Source organism: Lontra canadensis, unplaced genomic scaffold (genome assembly GCF_010015895.1).
Source record: "Lontra canadensis isolate GAN:19392208 unplaced genomic scaffold, GSC_riverotter_1.0 scaffold47, whole genome shotgun sequence".
In the NCBI taxonomy this organism is placed as follows: Eukaryota; Metazoa; Chordata; class Mammalia; order Carnivora; family Mustelidae; genus Lontra; species Lontra canadensis.
This window is the reverse complement of record NW_022631041.1, coordinates 9,765,084-9,784,596: the sequence shown is the minus strand read 5'-3', so window position 1 is coordinate 9,784,596 and position 19,513 is coordinate 9,765,084. Positions and strand designations below refer to the sequence as shown.

General features: G+C 40.6%; 1 protein-coding gene across 4 annotated transcripts in view; it reads right to left on the bottom strand.

Moving 5' to 3' along the window:
• SASH1 (SAM and SH3 domain containing 1) overlaps positions 1–19,513 on the bottom strand; it is a 195,254-nt gene that overhangs the window by 173,956 nt on the left and 1,785 nt on the right. The gene's annotated exons all lie outside the window — the stretch shown is intronic.

Below are 19,513 nucleotides of genomic sequence, written 5' to 3'. Positions count from 1 at the left end.
CAATGCTGGGGTCCACCCCAGGACCTTGGGATTATGACCTAAGCCGAAGGCAGACACTTAACCAACCGAGCCACCCAGGTGCCCCAGTGATGAATACTTTTTAAAGAGGTACAAGTAAAGAAAGAGTCATGATTTACCCATTTTCCATGGTCTAGCTCAAAAGAACTCAGTTCCAACATGGTCATCTCTTCAAATGATACACAGTTCTGTATGCTGTAGGACAGATTCTCTCTCAGAAAATTGCAATCAAAATGGGGAGCCACAGACACAGATAAGGCAGTGTGAGAAATCCCAAACACCCAGAATTAGGCCACCTGTGAATTCCACAATCCATCAGAGCCCATTACATAGATGATGAAGGGGAAAGATGAGAACTTACTTGGGCAAGAGTACCTCAGTAAAGCCTCATTTTCATTCATTCTGAGAAATGACAAAGTCCAGGCCCAAACTTAAATACCAGTCAAACTTATTATACATAGTCCACGCATTTCAAGTCAGGCACTTTGAAACCTGCCATCACCCCCCCAAGTACAGACAAACCATCCAAGTAAATGAACTTCCTTCTTATACCATCTTATGCTTCATTCCTTCCCAGTATCTACACCTTCTTGTATTTATACAATACAACTAACTTCCTGGGCACAGTTTCTGCCTTTCCTAAACATCCCCTCCTCAAAACATTATCCCTGCAGGGGTTAATATCCAAATTATATAAAGAATTATGCAACACAACACCAGAAAAATGAACCCCAAAAAATCTGATTAAAATTAGGCAGAGGACCCCAATAGATATTTTTCCAAAGGAGATCGACAAATGGCCAACAAATACATGAGAAGCTCAGCACCACTAATCATCAAGGAAATGCAGATCCACACCACAGGAAGATATCACCTTACACCTGCCAAAATGGCTAGAATCAAAAAGATAGGAAATAACAAGTGTTGGAGAAGTGGAGAAACAAGAACCCTCTTACACTCTTGGTGGGAATGCAAATTGCTACAGCCCCTAGGGAAAACAGTTTTGAGGTTCCTCAAGAAATTAAAAATAGAAATATCATATGACTCAGTAATTCCACGAGTGGGTATTTACGCAAAGAAAACAAAAACACTAATTTGAAAAGATACATGTACCCCTGTGGTCACTGCAGCATTATTTACAATAGAAAAGATACCTAGGTGTCCATGATAGATGAATGGAGAAAGAAGATACATACAATGGAATATTATTACTCAGCCATAAAAAAACAAATGAAATCTTGCCACGTGCAACAACATGGATGGACCTAGAGGGTATTATGCTAAATTAAATACATCAGAGACAAATACTATATGATTTCACTTATATGTAAAATCTAAAAAATGAAACAAATGAATAAAGAAATGAACTGATGATCGCCAGAGGGGAGGGAAGTAGGGAGATGGGGATAATGGGTGAAGGGGAGATATTGGCTTCCAGTTCTGGAATGAATTAAGTCACAAGGATAAAAGGTACAATGCAGGGAATACAGTCAATGATCTTGTAATAGTGCTGTATGGGGACAGATGGCAGCTACACTTGTGAGCACAGCACAATGGGGAGAGGTGTCCAATCACTACGTTGTACACCTGAAGCTAATGTAACACTATGTGTTCAACTACACTTCAATTAAAACAAATTATTCCTATCTTTCTAGCCCAATCTCTCCTTCCACTGAAGCTCCCTTTAACTGAATGACAACAGCAAGGGGTAGCAAGGCATACTAGGTAAAGAAAGTAGGGAAACAGCATTTGATTTCCTAACAAGAACTGCAGTTTTGGGGCGGGGGAGAGGGGTCGGGGGAAGAAAACTACAGTGTTACCTCCTTCCTTAGAAAATCCTACAGCAGGAGAACCAACAGCATCTTGGTAGGGAACATGAGGCACCCCAACAGGTCTCAGGAAAAAATTAAAAGATGGTAAGAATGTGATCCAACAAAAAGAAAATGGCACACAGGCTGTAACTACCAAACAAATGACACAAACAGTGGGCATTAAAGCACATGTAGAAGAGAAATACTGACTCTGCCATCTCAAGCTATTTACTATAAGAATAGTCCAGAACTGTAAGTCATTTGACAGGGAAGCAGACAGCCAGGAACTTGTCTGGTCAAAATGGGGCATAGTGAAATACTTGGAGAAAAGGATTTCGCTAATCACAGAATGTTTTCTACTTTGTAAATATTGACAACCTTGACTTTGTATGTCATTTTTACTCTTTTTGCAATAGTTTCTGCTGTCAGAACTCTCGGGCACAGTGCTCATACTAACCTGTGTTCCCTCCAGGCCCTGTGTCAGCAAGCCAGTCTATCCTGGGCAGAGCCACTGGCCGGAATTAACTCATCTCACCTTGACCATGCATCAACAGAAATCTTCCTTTTGGTCTTGAGTCATTTCCTGCCCCAACTATAGCAATTTCTGCTTTTATAGTCTTCTTAAATATTGAATCATAAACTCTATCTGTGGTCAGGACAGCCAACTTTTGCATTTCAACTCCCATACTACATTAAAGTGTCTGCACCCTTTTTTTTTCTTTTTTTTTTTTTTCCTTTTCTTTTTTTTTTTTTTTTTTTTGGCCTGTTGCTGGGTTTGATTCCAAGTTAATGATTCTCCTAAGGGACTATACTCTGGTCCATGCGCTCGCTCCATCAACTTTCTGGGGCCGCTTGGTGAGTATACGCCCAGAGGAAGGGGTGGCAGCTGGGGGCCATCTCTGAAAACTTTGGGGGATTTCTTCTTTCATGACCATGAATCATCTTCCTTCTCAGTCTCAACTTTAAAACTTTCCTTTTCCTCTGCAAATCAGAAGCTTAATAGGATGTCTGCTGGGCTGTGTAATAGCCTCCAAAGGGAAGTGATGAAGGTTTTGGCTTGAATCATTGAACTCAAGTTGGAAAAGTAATCTACAGTAATGTACTACAGGGAACAGTCTCTTCCTAACATAACAGGATGGGCTACAGATGATCTAAAAAAAAAAAAAAAAAAAAAAAAAATTTACTTTTCTAACCATCCATTTTTATTTTACTTTACAGAGACGTTTCTGTGCAGGCATTGATTCTGAATGAAGGATGAGGATTAAAACAAATTTATTCCAAGGTCTGAACCTGTTAGAATGAAATGTCCTGCAGGATTTTAATTAAAATGTCCAGTGAAGAATCCACAGGGAACACAATCTAAATTATCTCCACTTCCTCATATCCTCTCTTACGTCCACTCCAAACCCTCAGCGATCGAGCAGGGAGTGATTTCTGACTCCCCAAATCCTGCACCACAGCAAGGATGCCTCACTGATGGAGCGGGGGAGCAGGGAGTGGTACCAGAAGGCATCTCAAACAGAGGTCAATATTTCATCCAGAAACCTCTATCCCTCCTTCCCTAGCACAGTCCTGATGGAATACAGGTTATCCTAGCCTCACCATGGGGCTGCGTCCCAATAAACTAATACTAAATGAGTAAATTTATCCTAAGTTAAAAATGCACTGCGTAAGTCTAACCTACTGCACGTCAGAGCTCAGCCGAGGCAGCCTCAACATTGACATAAGCCAACAGAGAGGCACAATCATCTAACACAAAACCTAGCTTACGATAATGGGCTGAACAGCTCATGAAACTTCCAGTATTCATGCTGTCCTGAAAGTGGAAAATGGAATGAATGCAGACATAGAAGGGTTTGAAGGATACTGGTATCCTTAAAATTTGATATTTTTCTTTGATTAGTACTACAAATGCATTTTCTCTTCCTTATAATTTTCTAGTAACATTTTCTTTTCTCTAGCTTACTTTATTATAAGAATTCAGTATATAAAGAGCACCGGGGTGGCTCAATTGGTTAAGCGTCTGCCTTCAGACCCTGCCTTCAGGATCCCAGAGCCCTGAGATCAAGCCTCAAGCCCCACATCAGGCTCCCTGCTCGTGCTCTCTCTCTTTCTCTCTTGCTTGCTCTTGCTCTCTCAAATAAATAAAATCTTTTTAAAAAAAAATACAGTATATCTTACTTATACAAAATGTGTTAATTGACTATGTTACTGGTAAGGCTTCAGATCAACAGTAGGCTATCAGTAGAGTAGCATGTGGATTTTGACTCTGTGGGGGGTTGGTGCCCCTGACCCCTGCATTGTTCAAGGGTCAACTGTCTATGTAGCGGTAATAACAATGGGGAGCAGGAGAAGAGGGAAAAGCCATAGGCACTGGGCTGAGGCCTTATTCGTGGAAAATGGGACATCTTCTTCCTCTTCCCAAGTTTACTTCATTCCTCATCTTTTGTCACACTTGTTACTCCCTGAGCACTTGAGAGGGGAACAGAGGAGTCTGTCTCCGACACCCCGAGTGGAACCCACCCACACCTAGTAAACATTTGTCGCCCAGAGGTCTGTGCTGCCATGGTCAGGTACTTACTGGGGCTCACTACTTCTCTATCTTATCTATTTTCCTTCTCCTGCTGGTCAAGTCATTGGCCCATGCAAAGTACTAAGAGTGGACAAAGTTCTACTCTCCTAAAACTTTCCACCTTTTCCCAACAGCTGCTTCCCTGGAGGAAGGAGAGAACAAAGCACCCAACTGTATCAGTTTCCCAGGGCTACTACGTAAAGTACCAAAACCAGGTAGCTTCAAAAAGGAATTTATGGTCTCCTGGCTCTAAAGCCTAGCACACCAAAAATCAAGGTTTCAGCAGGCCTTGTTCCCTCTGAAACCTGTAGGGAAATCATTCCCTCCTAGCTGGCGCTTGCCAGCAATCCCTGGCGTTCCTCACAGATGTGTACACATCCATCGCTCCGGTTCTCCATCTACGTATGTTCCATGTGCCTTCACATCACCTTCCCTCTGTGTCTGTGTCCAAATATCCCCACACAGAATTAGGGCCCGCTCTAGTAACCTCATCTTAACTTGATTAAAGCTACAAAGATTCTATTTCGAAACAGGGTCTCCCTCTGACATAGAGGGGCTTAAGACTTTAACATATCTTCTTTTGGGGAACACGATTTAACCCGTAAGACCACCTCACAGTGTCATCTGGACAATGAAATGAGATGACGCAAAGACTTAAATGGGAGATCTGAAACCATAAAACTCCTACAAGAAAGCATAGGTAGTCATCTCTTTGATATCTGGCTTAGCAACATTTTTCTAGTTATGTCCTCTCAAGCAAGAGAAACAAAAGGAAAAATAAACTACTGGGACTACACCAATATAAAAAGGGTTGCACAGCAAAGGAAGGTCTCAACAAAACAAAAAGTCAACCCTACTACATGAAAGAAGATTATCTGCAAATGATATAGCCAATCGAGGGTTAATATCCAAAATAGATAAAAACTTACATAACTCAACACCAAAAAACCCCACAAATTAGTCTGATTAAAAAGTAGGCAGAGGGTGTGCCCGCATAGCTCAGTGGGTTAAGCCTCTGGCTTTGGCTCGGGTCATGATCTCGGGGCCCTGGGATTGCATCAGGCTCTCTGCTTAGCAGGGAGCCTGCTTCCCCCTCTCTCTGCCTGCTTGTGATCTCTCTCTCTCTCTCTCTCTCTGTGTCAAATAAATAAATAAAATCTTAAAAAAAAAAAAAAGTAAGCAGAGGACATGAATGGTTATTTTCCAAAGAAAACATACAAATGGGCATCAGATACATGAAAGGAAGCTCAACACCACTAATCAGGGACATGCAAATCAAACCTACAATGAAGTATCACCTTACAACTATCAGAATCATTAGAATTGAAAAGACAAAAAATAACAAATGTTGGTGAGATTGTGGAGGAAAAAGAACCTTGGTACACCGCTAGTGGGAACAAAAATTGGTGCCGTCTCTGTGAAAAGCAGTATGGAGATTCCTCAGAAAAACTAAAAATAGGAAGAAATAACACATGATCCAGAAATTTCGCTGGTGGGTATTTACCCAAAGGAAAACAAAAACCCACTAATTTGAAAAGATACAAGCCCACCTCTATTTATTGAAGCATTATTTACAACAGCCAAGATATGGAAGTAATCCAAGTGTCCACTGATAGATGAGTGGATAAAGATGTGAAATATATACACATTAGAATATTACTCAGCCATTAAAAAAAAAGAGTGAAATCTTGCCATTTCCAACAACACCAATGGACCTAGAGGGCCCTATGCTAAGTGAAGCAAGTCAGAGAAAGACAAATATGATGATCTCATTTATATGTGGAATCTAAACACAACAAAACAAAACAAAAGCAAAATAGACTCATAAATACAAAGAAAAGCTAATGGTTGTTCAGGCAACGGAGGAAGTAGAGGGATAGGCAAAATGGGTGAAGGAGAGCAGGAGGTATAGGCTTCCATGTACAGAATAAGCACATCATAGGAATGAAAGGTACAGCATAGGGAATAGAGACAATGGTGTCATAATGGCGTTCTCTGGTGACAAGATGATGAACTACCTTTGGGGGGGAGCATAGGAAAACACACTGAGTTGTCTGATCACTATGCTATGCAACTCAAACTACTATAAGGTTGGGTCAACTATACTTTAATTGAAAAAAAGAAATGAGATAATGCATAAAAAGAGCTTAGTACAGTGTTTGGCACATAATACATGATCAATAAATATCAGCTAACGTCGATACTGTTCTTATCATGACTAGGTCATGCAGTCTTTCTGTCCCATTGCATCTTTGCTAAAAAGGCTTCATAAACAAGTCTTTATAGCAGTCAAGTGTCAGAGAAAAATATTTTAACTACTGCAAAAAAATACAAGCTCCAAAATCCTTGGGGAAGGAAATAATTCCAACGGCTGACTGGCTAGTAAGTTGTTGAACGTTCTTTGTTCTAGCCACCGAGCCCTGAGGCATCAGGGAAGCACAGAATGCAGAGCAGTGTAGGAATCAGTAAAGAAGGTCCTCCAAAGAATCTGCTGACAACTGAATTTCTACGATCTTTCAGTTGGAAGAAAAAAATCTGGATTCTACCCTGACATTCTCCCTACAATGCCACAAAGAATATACACCCATATTTTTAAACACAGAAACCCATACAGGACAACAGACACACGTAACATCAGAAAACCAGAAGCCAATGAACCAATAACTGCTAATGGTCTAAGGAGTGGAGACTTAAATTTAACGGAAAAAGAAAAAAAAAAAAAGGTGATCACTTTGAGTTTTAAAAGATATTTCAGAGTCTAAAATACAGTCATCGTTGTGCAACAGGGACCCTAGTCACAACTAAGGCACTGCCGCAACAGCCCCCTGCTCTCCTTTGCACTAATAAAGCTTGTTTTGATTTGGACCTTCTTGGAACAAAAGGTAGTGTGTCCCTAACCCTACCCCCATGCATTTTGCTAAGTCATTTTTCTACCAAAACAACACTCAGAGCCTCATCAATCCTGGCTGCCAGCGCTATTGCATAATTCAGTACTTATCTTGACCTAACTAGCAAATTCAGGCCTCCAACCAATCTTGCTTTGGCTCGTTCGCTTGGTCTTTGGCTGATTCTCTGGAACCATCTGTAACTCAGTGCCTCTAAGCAACAATTGCCCTGGATTTTCCCCTTCCTATGTAAGGACTTGAAACAGAACATCCTCATACTTGCCTGCAAGTCAGTCCACAGGTATACAAACAACAGGCTTATGTGTCTTTCCAAAAAAGTCTTTGATTTTTTTTAAGTCAAACCTATTATGACAAAAACAAACTGTTTTGCAGCTTGAAAAACTTTTTGGCTGACAACAGGACAGTTTGCCTTTCCCAGGGCTGGGGAAGAGGGCCTTCCTGTTTTCCACAATAGAAGAACTAGAAGTCATGAGAAATCAAGTGGTGTTGTTCCAGAATGTGTAGCAACCTAGTGAGAACGAGGCACACCAGACCTCTGTGCTTCTCTCTGCCTCCTTGGAAGCGGTGAGCCCTCAAAGCCCTAAGAGTATGCCATCCTGACCTACACCCACACTGACACCCAAGACCACAGAAGAAACCAGGCAGCCTGGGTGGAAAATGGGAAAACACAGACTGCAGATCCCCTTCTGGCTCTACCCCCAAACTCTGCTCAAAGAATAGTAGAGCCCACATCCATCTGGGTCTGGTCTAGTTCAGGCGGCCATTTGCAAATGGTTGCAAAAACACAACTTCGGTGTTTCACATCTAACAGATCTACTCAGAAGTCTAAAATTTGCAGAAGCCAAAATCAACTAGCAATTGCTGCATTATGGGTAGTGAAATCGGGGCAATGAAATGTCAGCATTTTTTGAAAAAGCAAACTGGGAACCCAAGCTTAAGCACATAGCTGAAGAACAGAGGTTGCCAACAAGAATGGGTCTCTGATGGCTGGAAGAGCTTTAAACCATCAATGTATGTAAAGACACGGTGAAGTGCAAGGAATTATAACAATGTAAATATCATTACCTAATTTCTACAGCAGCACCTCTTAGAGTAAGTGATGTGATCTGCTAAAAATCTCTTCATGTTTAAGGAGTGAATTAGCTTTATTTGTCTCTGTTCTCAGTTTCCATGGAAGTTCATCCACCACGGAAGGCATCCCGCCTTCTAAAGACACAAGGTCTGGAATGCACAGCCCTTCGGTGACAGAAGCTAGGGAGTCCTTTGATATAGAATGTGGGGGTTACTAGCTGACATGCTGTTCTGTTGAAACAGCACAGACTCTTTGCTAATGCTAAAGTTACATCACATAGATTTTACTGTATCTTTCATGTACCACTTATGAATCATTTGATACCTATTTGCTTTAAAGCTCACCATAGAGTCTCAATTTCATAATAGCCCAATCAAGGCAAATCACCACATGCATCAGTGTTATGAGGGGCTTTCATTAAGTCAACCTGGACCCCACATGTTACATAAGTTGGAGTAACGTGTTGCTGAAGGCGGCAACGACCTTCCCCCAGTAGACTCTGTCCTAATGCTATGCTTTTGTAGAAAGTTTTCAATTAAATTGTAATTCATGAAAAAATATGCCTTTAAAATGAAATGTTTCATCTTTCCAGTACAAAATGTTCATGGTTTTTATAGACTTTCCCAAAGATTTCCAATTCCTTCCAGTTTTCTTTAGAGTCATAATGAAGTTCCCCGAAAATAAAAATGTAGTATATAAGTGGCAGACTTATTCATGACTAGCTTACAAGTCTTCCTCAAACCACAGCGAATCTCATTTTCTACCATATTCACACTGAAATGTGTCCAGTGGGGACACTCCCATGTGATATTTGTATAAATTCTTGATTGGACACTGAAGACTCCTAATGAAGACGTAAACATCCAGAATAAATGGCTGGCAATCCTGACAGAAACAGTGATCAATTTAATGAAACCCTGGGAAAATATTTCACGAAAAAGCTCAAGCTAATGAAAGCAGATCTAATACATTCACATGAGTCCCACACTCAAAAAAAAAAAAAAAAAATCATTAGTTAAGTGGATGCTTTTGATATTTTACGTGCTTCTAACAAGTCAACTATTAAAAAAGATCTCATATTATTGCAATTTGAACTCCATTTAACCAGAAAATATGTTTTCATTACAAATACCTCTTGCCTTCAGAAAACCCTGCCTATTCACAAGTCTTATACATTTTTACTCTTGAGTATAGGGAATATTTTTAACAAATATTTCCTAACACATAACCCGGATTTATGCATTTATTTATTTTTAATTAAAAGATTTTTATTTATTTATTTGAGAGAGAGAGCAAGAGCAAGGAGGAGAGGGAGAAGCAGACTTCCCACTGAGCAGGGAGCCTGATGTGGGGTTTGATCACAAGATCCTGGGATCATGACCTGAGCCTAAGGCAGACACTTAACCAACTGAGCCACCCAGGTGCCCCCTTATACATTTATTTTTAAGCTATGTATTTTAAAAAGGGATTTCACATAAATTAAATCAACAGTTAATATCAATTCTAAATTGAGCATGTGAAATCAGATCGTCCCTCCATCTAAAGATGAAAAGTGAAGGAAAATTAATTTGCTGTCTAACTAAAGGAGATCCAACTATTAATAGTCAATAAAAACGAACATTTATTATCTACCACATGCCATGCAGTTTTAGTGATTCAATTCATCTCACCATAATTGATTGATCCTCATTTTACAGATGAGGACACTGAGGCACAGAATGGTTAAGGAACTTGCCAGGTCTCACATCCACCAAATATTTGAAGCTAGGATTTGAACCCGAACAGTCTGAACTACTCCCTTTGTTCTTAACTACCCTACAGAACAATCTTTCAGTTTTCTAAGATGTTTAGTTTGTTTCTAAATGTTCTAATTCTGTTACTCTTTTCTGTTTAAAACTTTTAAAAAATGTATCATTACTTCTTTTTGTTAAGACTTCGTTTTTTTAAAACTAGCTTCAGATTCTTTTTTTTTTTTTTTAAAGATTTTATTGATTTATTTGCAAGACAGAGAGATCACAAGTAGGCAGAGAGGCAGGCAAAGAGAGAGGGTGAAGCAGGCTCCCTGCTGAGCAGAGAGCCTGATGTGGGGCTCGATCCCAGGACCTTGGGATCATGACCTGAGCTGAAGGCAGAGGCTTAACCCACTGAGCCACCCAGCTTCAGATTCTTAACAAAAGCGAGGGACAGGTGCAAGGATCTCCCAGCCCCCCCCCCCCCCCCCCCCCACGCACACAGAGCCTCCCCATTATCAACATCTCCCACTGTGGCATTGTAATTTATAATAAGATATTACATACTTGACTTTTCTCCCAATCCTGGCCCAGGGCTCCTAAAACTCCACAATTTCTGGAGCCATAGACTGTCTTTACCAGTTCAGTGGAGACCCTTCTGAGCACACCTGAGTTTATGCTAATGAAGTGCCCTATGGTGGGGTCCCTAGAAAGCCTCAAGATCAGGCTGCTTGCCCGAAAGACCAGAAGATCAGAGGGTTGGACCTTTCAATCTCAACCCACCACCCCCACATGCAGGCCTGTGGAAAGGCGCTCAAGACTGAAATGAATCCATAGCCAATCACCAATGATTTGATCAATCATGCCTGTGTAATAAAGCCTTTGTAAAAACCCAAAAGGACATGGTTCAGAGCGCCTCCAGATTAGTGAGCACAAGATGTTATGGGGAGTGGCACCCCAGAGAGCACGGAAGCTCCCACACACGTTGCCCCATGCATCCCTTCCATCTGGCTGTTCCCGAATGAGAGCCCTTTATAATAAACAGGTGATCTGGTAATCTAGTAAGGAAACCAGTTGATTGAGTAAGTAAGTTGGTTTCCTGAGTTCTATGAGCTGCTCTAGCAAAGTAATCTAACCTGAGGAGGGGGCCATCGGAACCTCCCATTCGTAGTGGTTTGTCAGAAGCTCTGGTGAGCACCTGGACATGGACCTTAGATATAAAATAAGATATAAGATAAATACTTGACCTATTTTTTTGAAAGACTTAAAATTTGTTTAAGATATTTATTTGAAGGACCTACTTAGTATGTAAAAATGATTATCTTAACTCCCTATACCAGCCTACAGATTTTTTTTAATGTGAATTTTTTTCCTTCATTTTTAACAGTACAAATGTGGAAAAGCAAGTTTGATATTTTTGTAAGATAATTTATTTGGGGATTCAGATTCCCTGTTAGACAATCATGACCTTTTCCCCTTGCCTTTTTATATGTAAGTCAGCAGTCTTTCATTTGTTTAGTGATTGTTAAGATGTGCTAGAATGTAGATGCCTCGTCCAGCTGTCTGAAACAAAATAAAAAACTAAAATTAAAAAAAAAAAAAAGCCACTAAACTAAGAGTGTTTGAAAATAATTGGGGCACCTTGGTGGCTTTGTTGGTTGAATGTCTGACTCTTGGTCGTGGATCATGGGATTGAGCCCTTAAGAATAAGGCTCTTTGCTATAGGCTTACACTCATCTGGAGTAAAGATACTCTTCAGGACTGAGCCTCTAACCTGAGGCAGACAGTGCCAGACTTGAGTCAAATTTGTGGTCAGTGTCAAATGAGAGGTGGACAATTGCTTTCATAGTGTTGTAAAAAACCCATCAGGGGCGCCTGGATGGCTCAGACGGTTGAGCGTCCTACTCTTAATCTCAGCACAGGTCTTGAGCTCAGGGTAAATTCAAGCCCTGCGTTGTTGTTGTTAAAAAAAACAACAACAAGGGCGCCTGGGTGGCTCAGTTGGTTAAGCAACTGCCTTCGGCTCAGGTCATATCCCAGAGTCCTGGGATCGAGTCCCACATTGGGCTCCCAGCTCCACGGGGAGTCTGTTTCTCCCTCTGACCTTCTCCCCTCTCATATTCTCTCTCAAATAAAAAAATCTTTAAAAAATTTTACATATATATATATATATATACATACACACACACACCAACAACAACAAAAATCCCATCAGATCCAGCAGAGTAGTATGGTTACTACCACTGATGAACCTACACTGGAAGTTCATTATCACTCAAAATCCAAAGTTTACATTATGTTCACTTTCGGTATTGTACTTTCTCTTGTATGGGTTTGCACAAATTTATAATGACATGTATCCACCATTATAAAAATCCTCTTTACTCCATCTGCTCATCCCTCCCTTTCCCGAACACCCTCCGAAAAACTGATCTTTCCACTGTCTCCATGGTTTTGCCTTTTCCAAAATGTCAAAGATTCAGAACCCTTTTCTGATCGGCTTCTTCAATTTAGTAATATGCATTTAAGCTTCCTCCATGTCTTTTGATAGCCTAATAGCTCATTTCTTTTTAGGGCTGAAAAATATTCCATTGTCTGAATGTACCATAGATTACTTATCCAATCAGCTACTGAAGGACATCTTGGTTGCTTCCAAGTTTGGGAAATTATGAATAAAGATGCTATAAACTAATCCGTGTTTTTGTGTGAAAATAAGTTTTGAACTTCTATGGTACCAAGGAGCACACCTGCTGGATTGGATGGTAAGAGTATGTTCAGTTTTCTAAGAAATCACCCAACTGTCCTCCCAAGTGTCTGAACCACTTTTCATTCCCATCAGCAATAAATGAGAGTTCCTATTACTCCACATCCTCTTAAGCATTTGGTGTTGATGGTTTTCTACATTTTGGCCATTGTTATAGGCGTGTAGGGGTATCTCATTGTCTTTTTCCAAAAAAAATTTTTTTAACCCTGGGTATTTCCAAATATAGACATCTGTAAAATTGCCAATACTTTATTCTGTAAGTGAGGTCTTTAAAATCCTCTGAAAATGAGTGTAAGCCTATAGCAAAGAGCCTTATTCTTAAACTAGAATATTCCTTTCTTCTACAAATAACTTAATTTTGCAACACTGCCTTTTTAAAAGCATCCCAAAAAGCATATAAACATTTTTTGGGCTCTAATAAAATACTTGTTGGTTGACAGCAAGTCTAAGTATTAAAGTCCAGGGGTGCCTGGTGGGCTCAGTTGAAAGAGCACATGACTTTTGATCTTGGGGTTGTAGTTCGAGCCCCACACTGGGTGTAGAGATTTCTTAAATACATAAACTTAAATATATCTATATCTATATCCATCTCTCTCTCTATATATATATGTGTGTGTGTGTGTGTGTGTGTGTGTGTGTGTATAAAAGTCCACAAAATTAACTAGGATAAAATTCTAAAGTAACTAGAGCTCAGAATACATCCCAAGATTTTTTTTTTCATTCTTTTTCTCAAATGGCACTTTTCATTAAAATTAAAATCAAATGCATTTTTTTTCCTTTCACTTTTATTCCACTATTAACTTGAATAGCAGGAGAGAAAATGAAGCTGTAATCAAGCATAGAGTCACGGGTAGACACACTAGACCCTCCTCACACTACGTGCTGTAAAATCAAACTAACGAGCAATGAATGGCCCACCGAAACTGACTGAATCAAATCCGCATCACACACACAAGGAAAGCCACAGCGTAACTTCAGTGAGAGGGCATAAGAATCCAACGAGCATTCATTATAAATACAAACATATTCATGCTTTTACCAATCACTCTAGAAGGGTGAAAGACAATGAGAGAGCCCTTCAAAGAAATGACTGATTACAGAGAGGAAAAAAACTGTCTCCTTATCAAGCGTTTGTCTTCTGAGTCTCAGAGACACCAGAAAGCCTGGGTACCCAGCATCTGTGCTACAGTGTCTCTATTACCTGACTGACATGCAAGGAAAAATACAAGTGACATTATCTCAATGAAGCATCTCATCTAATGAAGAATTAATGCCATCAAGTGAAACATATTATGGAACAAAAGATGGGACACTAGACAGCTGACTGGGAGTACAGCTAAGGCAACCATTTTCGGGTCTCATTACTGAAAGTCAATCAATCAATCAATAAGCAAAGCCTCTGAAAAATGACAGATCCAAATGGTCACAAAAATACATTTTACCTCAAAATCAGTTTGAAGGTTTGATTAAGTCTGACAGTGTCAGTCTTAGCCTGTACTCATGGGCATTAAATGGTTTAGTTAGTTCTCAGAGCCTTAGCCTCTACCCATGTAAATCCACTATTCTGAGATCCATTTTATTTCTACTGTATAATAAGAACTTGCATAAACCATGAGTAAGCACATCATGTATCACTGTGAGAGTATTATGGTTAAGTCTGAAGCCAAAAGCACCCTTACAAAGAATACATTAGACAAGCTACTAGTTACAGGTTTTCCTCTTATGTCCTTTGTAAAACTGAGCTACAGATCTGCTTCTGAATTAATATAATTCAGAATATTATATTCTGAATAGAATATAATTCAGAATATAATATTCTGAATTAATATGAATTAATATTTTCTCTCTTTTGCTGTTCTCTGTAATTAGTTTTTAGAAGATGGAATTAAAGATCAGTCAGCTGTGAGACCCTGTGCATATTGCTACAAATAATAATTCCCCTCTTTAAGGAACAGCACATCATTCACTCCAACAGATAAAGACAGGTAGATAGATATGTGTATGCATATATGTGCCTAGATATTTTTTCTTCAGAACAAAAAAGAATCCTAGGACTACAACATCTCTAAAGATCTCTTGCACTAACCCAGCCTACTTGTGAGCTTAAGAGAATCACCATTTAAAAGGGACCACGGAGCAAACCTTGACTACTTAGAGATACTGAGTGGAACTATGGGGACTAATAGAAGCCAGATACATCACATGGTATGTTCCCTAAACACTTAGCCCAGGTCTCACCATGGCCAACTCACCACCCACCAGAGTTACTTCTGTAAGACACAGAAGGGATCATGTTGGGTGTCTGTCAAATTCTGCACTGGCTGCTCACAGGAGCCCAGAAAATGACTGTATCCACCTCCGGGCTCCATGCTACCTCATGTTTATTCCCCTGGCTCTGCTCCGAAACCCATCCCTCCTTTCTTTCTTCTTTACCTCTCAACCCCTCACCAGGGAACAGCTCTTAACTAACACCTAACTCACGGTCTCGGTCCCAACTGAAGGGCATTTCTGGAAAGTGGCCTCCCTCCGCACCATGCCCCTGCCCCGGGCCCCCACTCTGTGCCCACGGCACTGTGGGACTGAGTGCTTCTTTACATGAGGGACACGGGGGCTGCTGCAGGTCTTCCTACAAAAGTAGGTCTTTCTGGAAGAAAGGGGGCAAGTGTCACTAGTACTTAGCTCAATAGCTTAAGCAAAAAGGCTGACTAAATAGATACGTGAAAGAATAAACCATGATTCTGCTAGTAGGGGTTATCTTCTGGGAAACAACACATGATCCAAATCCCAGCTCCTGTTTACTATCTGTGTGACTGAGGATACCCATGTGTACGTCTCCACTGTGACATGGGGACAATAATGCTCACTGGTCACAGGAGAGAATCTAGGAAGTATGGGAAGGGCCCAGGACAGTAGTGGGACCCAGTGCTTGGGAACACTCCCTGCCCCACCCCCACCAGCTGCATTCTATCATCAGAAATTGGAGTAAACAATGAAAAACAAGTGTTGGTGGTAAATGAGGTGGAAAAGGGAAGGGGTTACAAGGTAGAGAATGGCCGCTGAAGGCGATAAGTGGGGGGTGGGGGGAGGCGTGAAAGGTCACTGTAGGGCAGGGGTCTCTTCCCACAGCAAAAGATTTAGTGACTCCAGCCAGAATTATGAGACTTAATTTTGTCTCTGGCAAAGATCTGAAAATCAGGAGGCTATAGAGTTCTGCTCCCCACTCAGTACCTTGAGCCTTTAATTCTTCCTCTAAATGAGGGGGTGGAGGGCTCACTTCCAAGGTCTCTGCTCCCTGTGCTCCATCACCCTGGAAATGCACTTATAAAAACCACGAGGCTCTCAGCTGGCGAACGGGAACATAAAATTAAGATGAAGTCAGAATATTTGAAACTGGGGCTGACTCTCAAATTCCAAGACCTAAAATTAATTAAGTCATTAGCTGATGGGCTAAACAGGAGACACCGCCCAAAGAATACGTAAATTAATGCTTTCAAAGGAGTTTGCAAAGCCCCCTGGGGATCTTACTAACATCTCCCCTCCCCCAAACTTTGCCTAAAACTACAAAGCAAGCGGGGGAGAGAAAGGAGAGAGGGGGAGAGAGAGAGAGAGAGAGAGAGAGAGAGAGAGAGAGAGTGTGTGTGTGTGTGTGTGTGTGTTTAAGGACTTTCTTCAGTAAATACCAAGACTGGATAAACCTAACAGTTTTTGGACTGAAGTCTACTACGTATTTTTCCGTGGCTTACATAGGCGTAAGAATGGGGGACAGTCCACCGTATTGCCATACAATGGATATTCTCTTAAGCACTGCTAGGAAATGGGTGTAAATTGTAGGAACCAAGCAAGGAACAGAGGAAAAATAAGGTTTGTGGGAGGTGCATCTTGCAGGATCTTGCAAACAATAGGCACTTACTAACTCCCTTCTCCTCCCTTCCCAGATAGCAACTAGCTTTCAAGGACTGGCTCGGCTTTAAGAAGTCGTCCAGTTCTGAAGGAAAAATCAGAACCATCACAACTTATGGAACGGATAATCAGTGCCAGAAAAGTGATCTACCATATCTAATAACTATAGCAGTTCCTACTCATAAAAACCACTACCTTTCCTGCCTCCCCCCAAAAGAAATGTTGTGTCTGCAACATAAAGATAGAAGAGAGAAATCCCATAGGATCCTAACTTGTTTCACACTTCTCTGCAGAAATGTAAGCATGTTGTCGTGAAAGGCGACATGCTTTGAAAACCCAGGCGGACCACATGGTGCGGAGTTAGGGAACTGAAGAACAAATTTCACAAGAGAGCCATGCTCTGATTGTTCAGGGTTTACAAACATTTCACAATCTGTCATTACTGTTTTCCAGGATTCTGGTTTGTATGATGAAACTGCTCGAGTGGTAGTTCAAGGAAGAGCAGAATTTATTAATGTCTTCATAAATCTACCCCATTGCAGCAGGTACGGTCTCTACAATACTGGGCTTTGATGTGGCTCTTGCATTTCAGAAGTATATACTTTCTTCCTTTTCCATTCAATAAAACCTTGTACTCAGGACCCAGTAAGTCCCAAGTACCAGAGATTTAAAAAAGGGGTGGGGGGTAAAATACTGACCCTGCCCTCCAGGCACTCACAAGGGCTAGTGTTTTGGTAAGCTCATTTTCTCCGAATTCTCTATTTACATATTCACTTACTAGCATTTATTCATTCTAGCACAGCTCCAACATTTTCATGCCATAAATTATACTACTATTTCTTCTCTAAATAAGCATTTGTAAACAAATTATCTAAAAGCAACTGGTTGGTTCAGAACTGTGCAGGACTGAATTAATTTAAATGTATCCTAGTGAACTCCAACAACCATCCTGTATTTACTGAGATCTACGCCCCAGAGGGTTAGAAACCTACAAAATCCCTGGGGCGGATGCTCAGTGCCTCTCAAGTTGGAAAAGGGAGCTGTGCTCATTCACCTAAAAAATATTTAACTTAACAGGCTTGGAGGTTTGATTTCTACACTTCGTGGAATCCAAAAAGTAAAGTAGCTACTGTGCCTGAAGCCTTGCAAGTATGTTTGGATGTATAATTCCCCTACTACCTCTACTCCCCTCAAGTTCCGTCCTTTAAAAGATGCTTCCAAATAGCATTTTCCTAAAATACTGGATGTAATTACATTTTTGCTGTGTTGATCTGGGACAGTTAACTGGGGAGTATCATGGCATCAGCCTATACTGAGAACTGGGGTACAGTCTGTCATTGTCACCAACAAGGTGTCTGTGCCATTAGTCAAGTCATTTCACCTGTACAAGCTGACAGACTGCAAATCTTATTCAAAAAATGGAGGAAATGGTTTCTTTTATCTCAGAAAGAACAAAGAAGTCAACTGTCAATTATCTTGATACATTTCTAGAAAGACAGTTTCCTCTAAACACGTGAATGATTATTTTCTAAAAGCAGAAAGAGTAAAGATCCTTTGAAGGTGGTGACTTTTTACAGACATGCAAAAGGAGAGATAAACCGTATCTTCTTCTGAATTTTACTAAGGAACAATCCTGATGCCCACGTTTACCCCTAAAGGAAAATAAGATTGTCTAAAAGATGGGAAAGCAGAAGTGAACATACTTGCTTTGGGACAATCATTTACATTCTTTCCAGCCTTGTACTGAACTACTGGCTCTGTAAGAAGTACATATTTTCTTTTCTCCTACATCTGCCCTTTGAATAACAGGTTTGAGCTTCTCCAGTCCCACCCCATCTTTTAAATCAGCCAAAGAATACTCTGTCACAACTGACCCAACAGCACTGGAATCTGCCAGGGAAGGGAAAGCAAATCTTCAAAAAGTGCCACCTGCCAACCACCCCCACCAAGCAACCCTGAGCCCACACTCCCATTTAAATGAGCCCCTTCAGCACTCCCCTCCATAGCCACACCTGAGTAAGGGATGCAATGTGATGTTATCAAACCAATTTTCTCAGTGACTAAAAATTTACAGAGCAGAATCTAAGAAAGAAATAACAAGGTAAGTTCCTGCCTGACTGACATAAAAAACAGTCTATCACTATAACTTTAAAGTATTCATTGGATTTTCTGAAATTTTACTAAAGGCCCATATTCATCAATAAAGTTCAGAAAATGCAAAAACTTGAGATTTAAAATTTTTTAAAAACATACTTTTTCTAAATACTAGAGAGTGAAAAAAGCAGAAATCTTCAGTCAGTCTTCCCTGGTTTTCCTAAACACCAATGAACACCTAAATATGAGTTAGGTGAGACTTACGGATGTCTGGAAAGATGAGACACAGGACTATTTGCAGGGGGGAAAAATAGACAGCTATCACTTATTGAGTACCTATTATATGCCAGTATGCTGAGCACTAGACATGCATCAACATAACTAAAACTCAGAGAATCTAAAGCAAGGTAATGAAACTGAAGATCTCGTTTCTTTGCCTCATTTTTTAGGTAATGAAACTTGAAGATCAGTGGGGTTGAATACCTCGGCCAAGGTCAAGCAGTCAGTCAAAAAGGGACAGTGGGGATTTGGCCCAGCCTCACTCACTCCAAAGCCCAAGTGCTTAATTCCAGTGCAAAAACAAACAAACAAACAAACAAACAAAACCCAGCAACACTTCTCATCAACCCCAAAGGAGAGTTTCTTT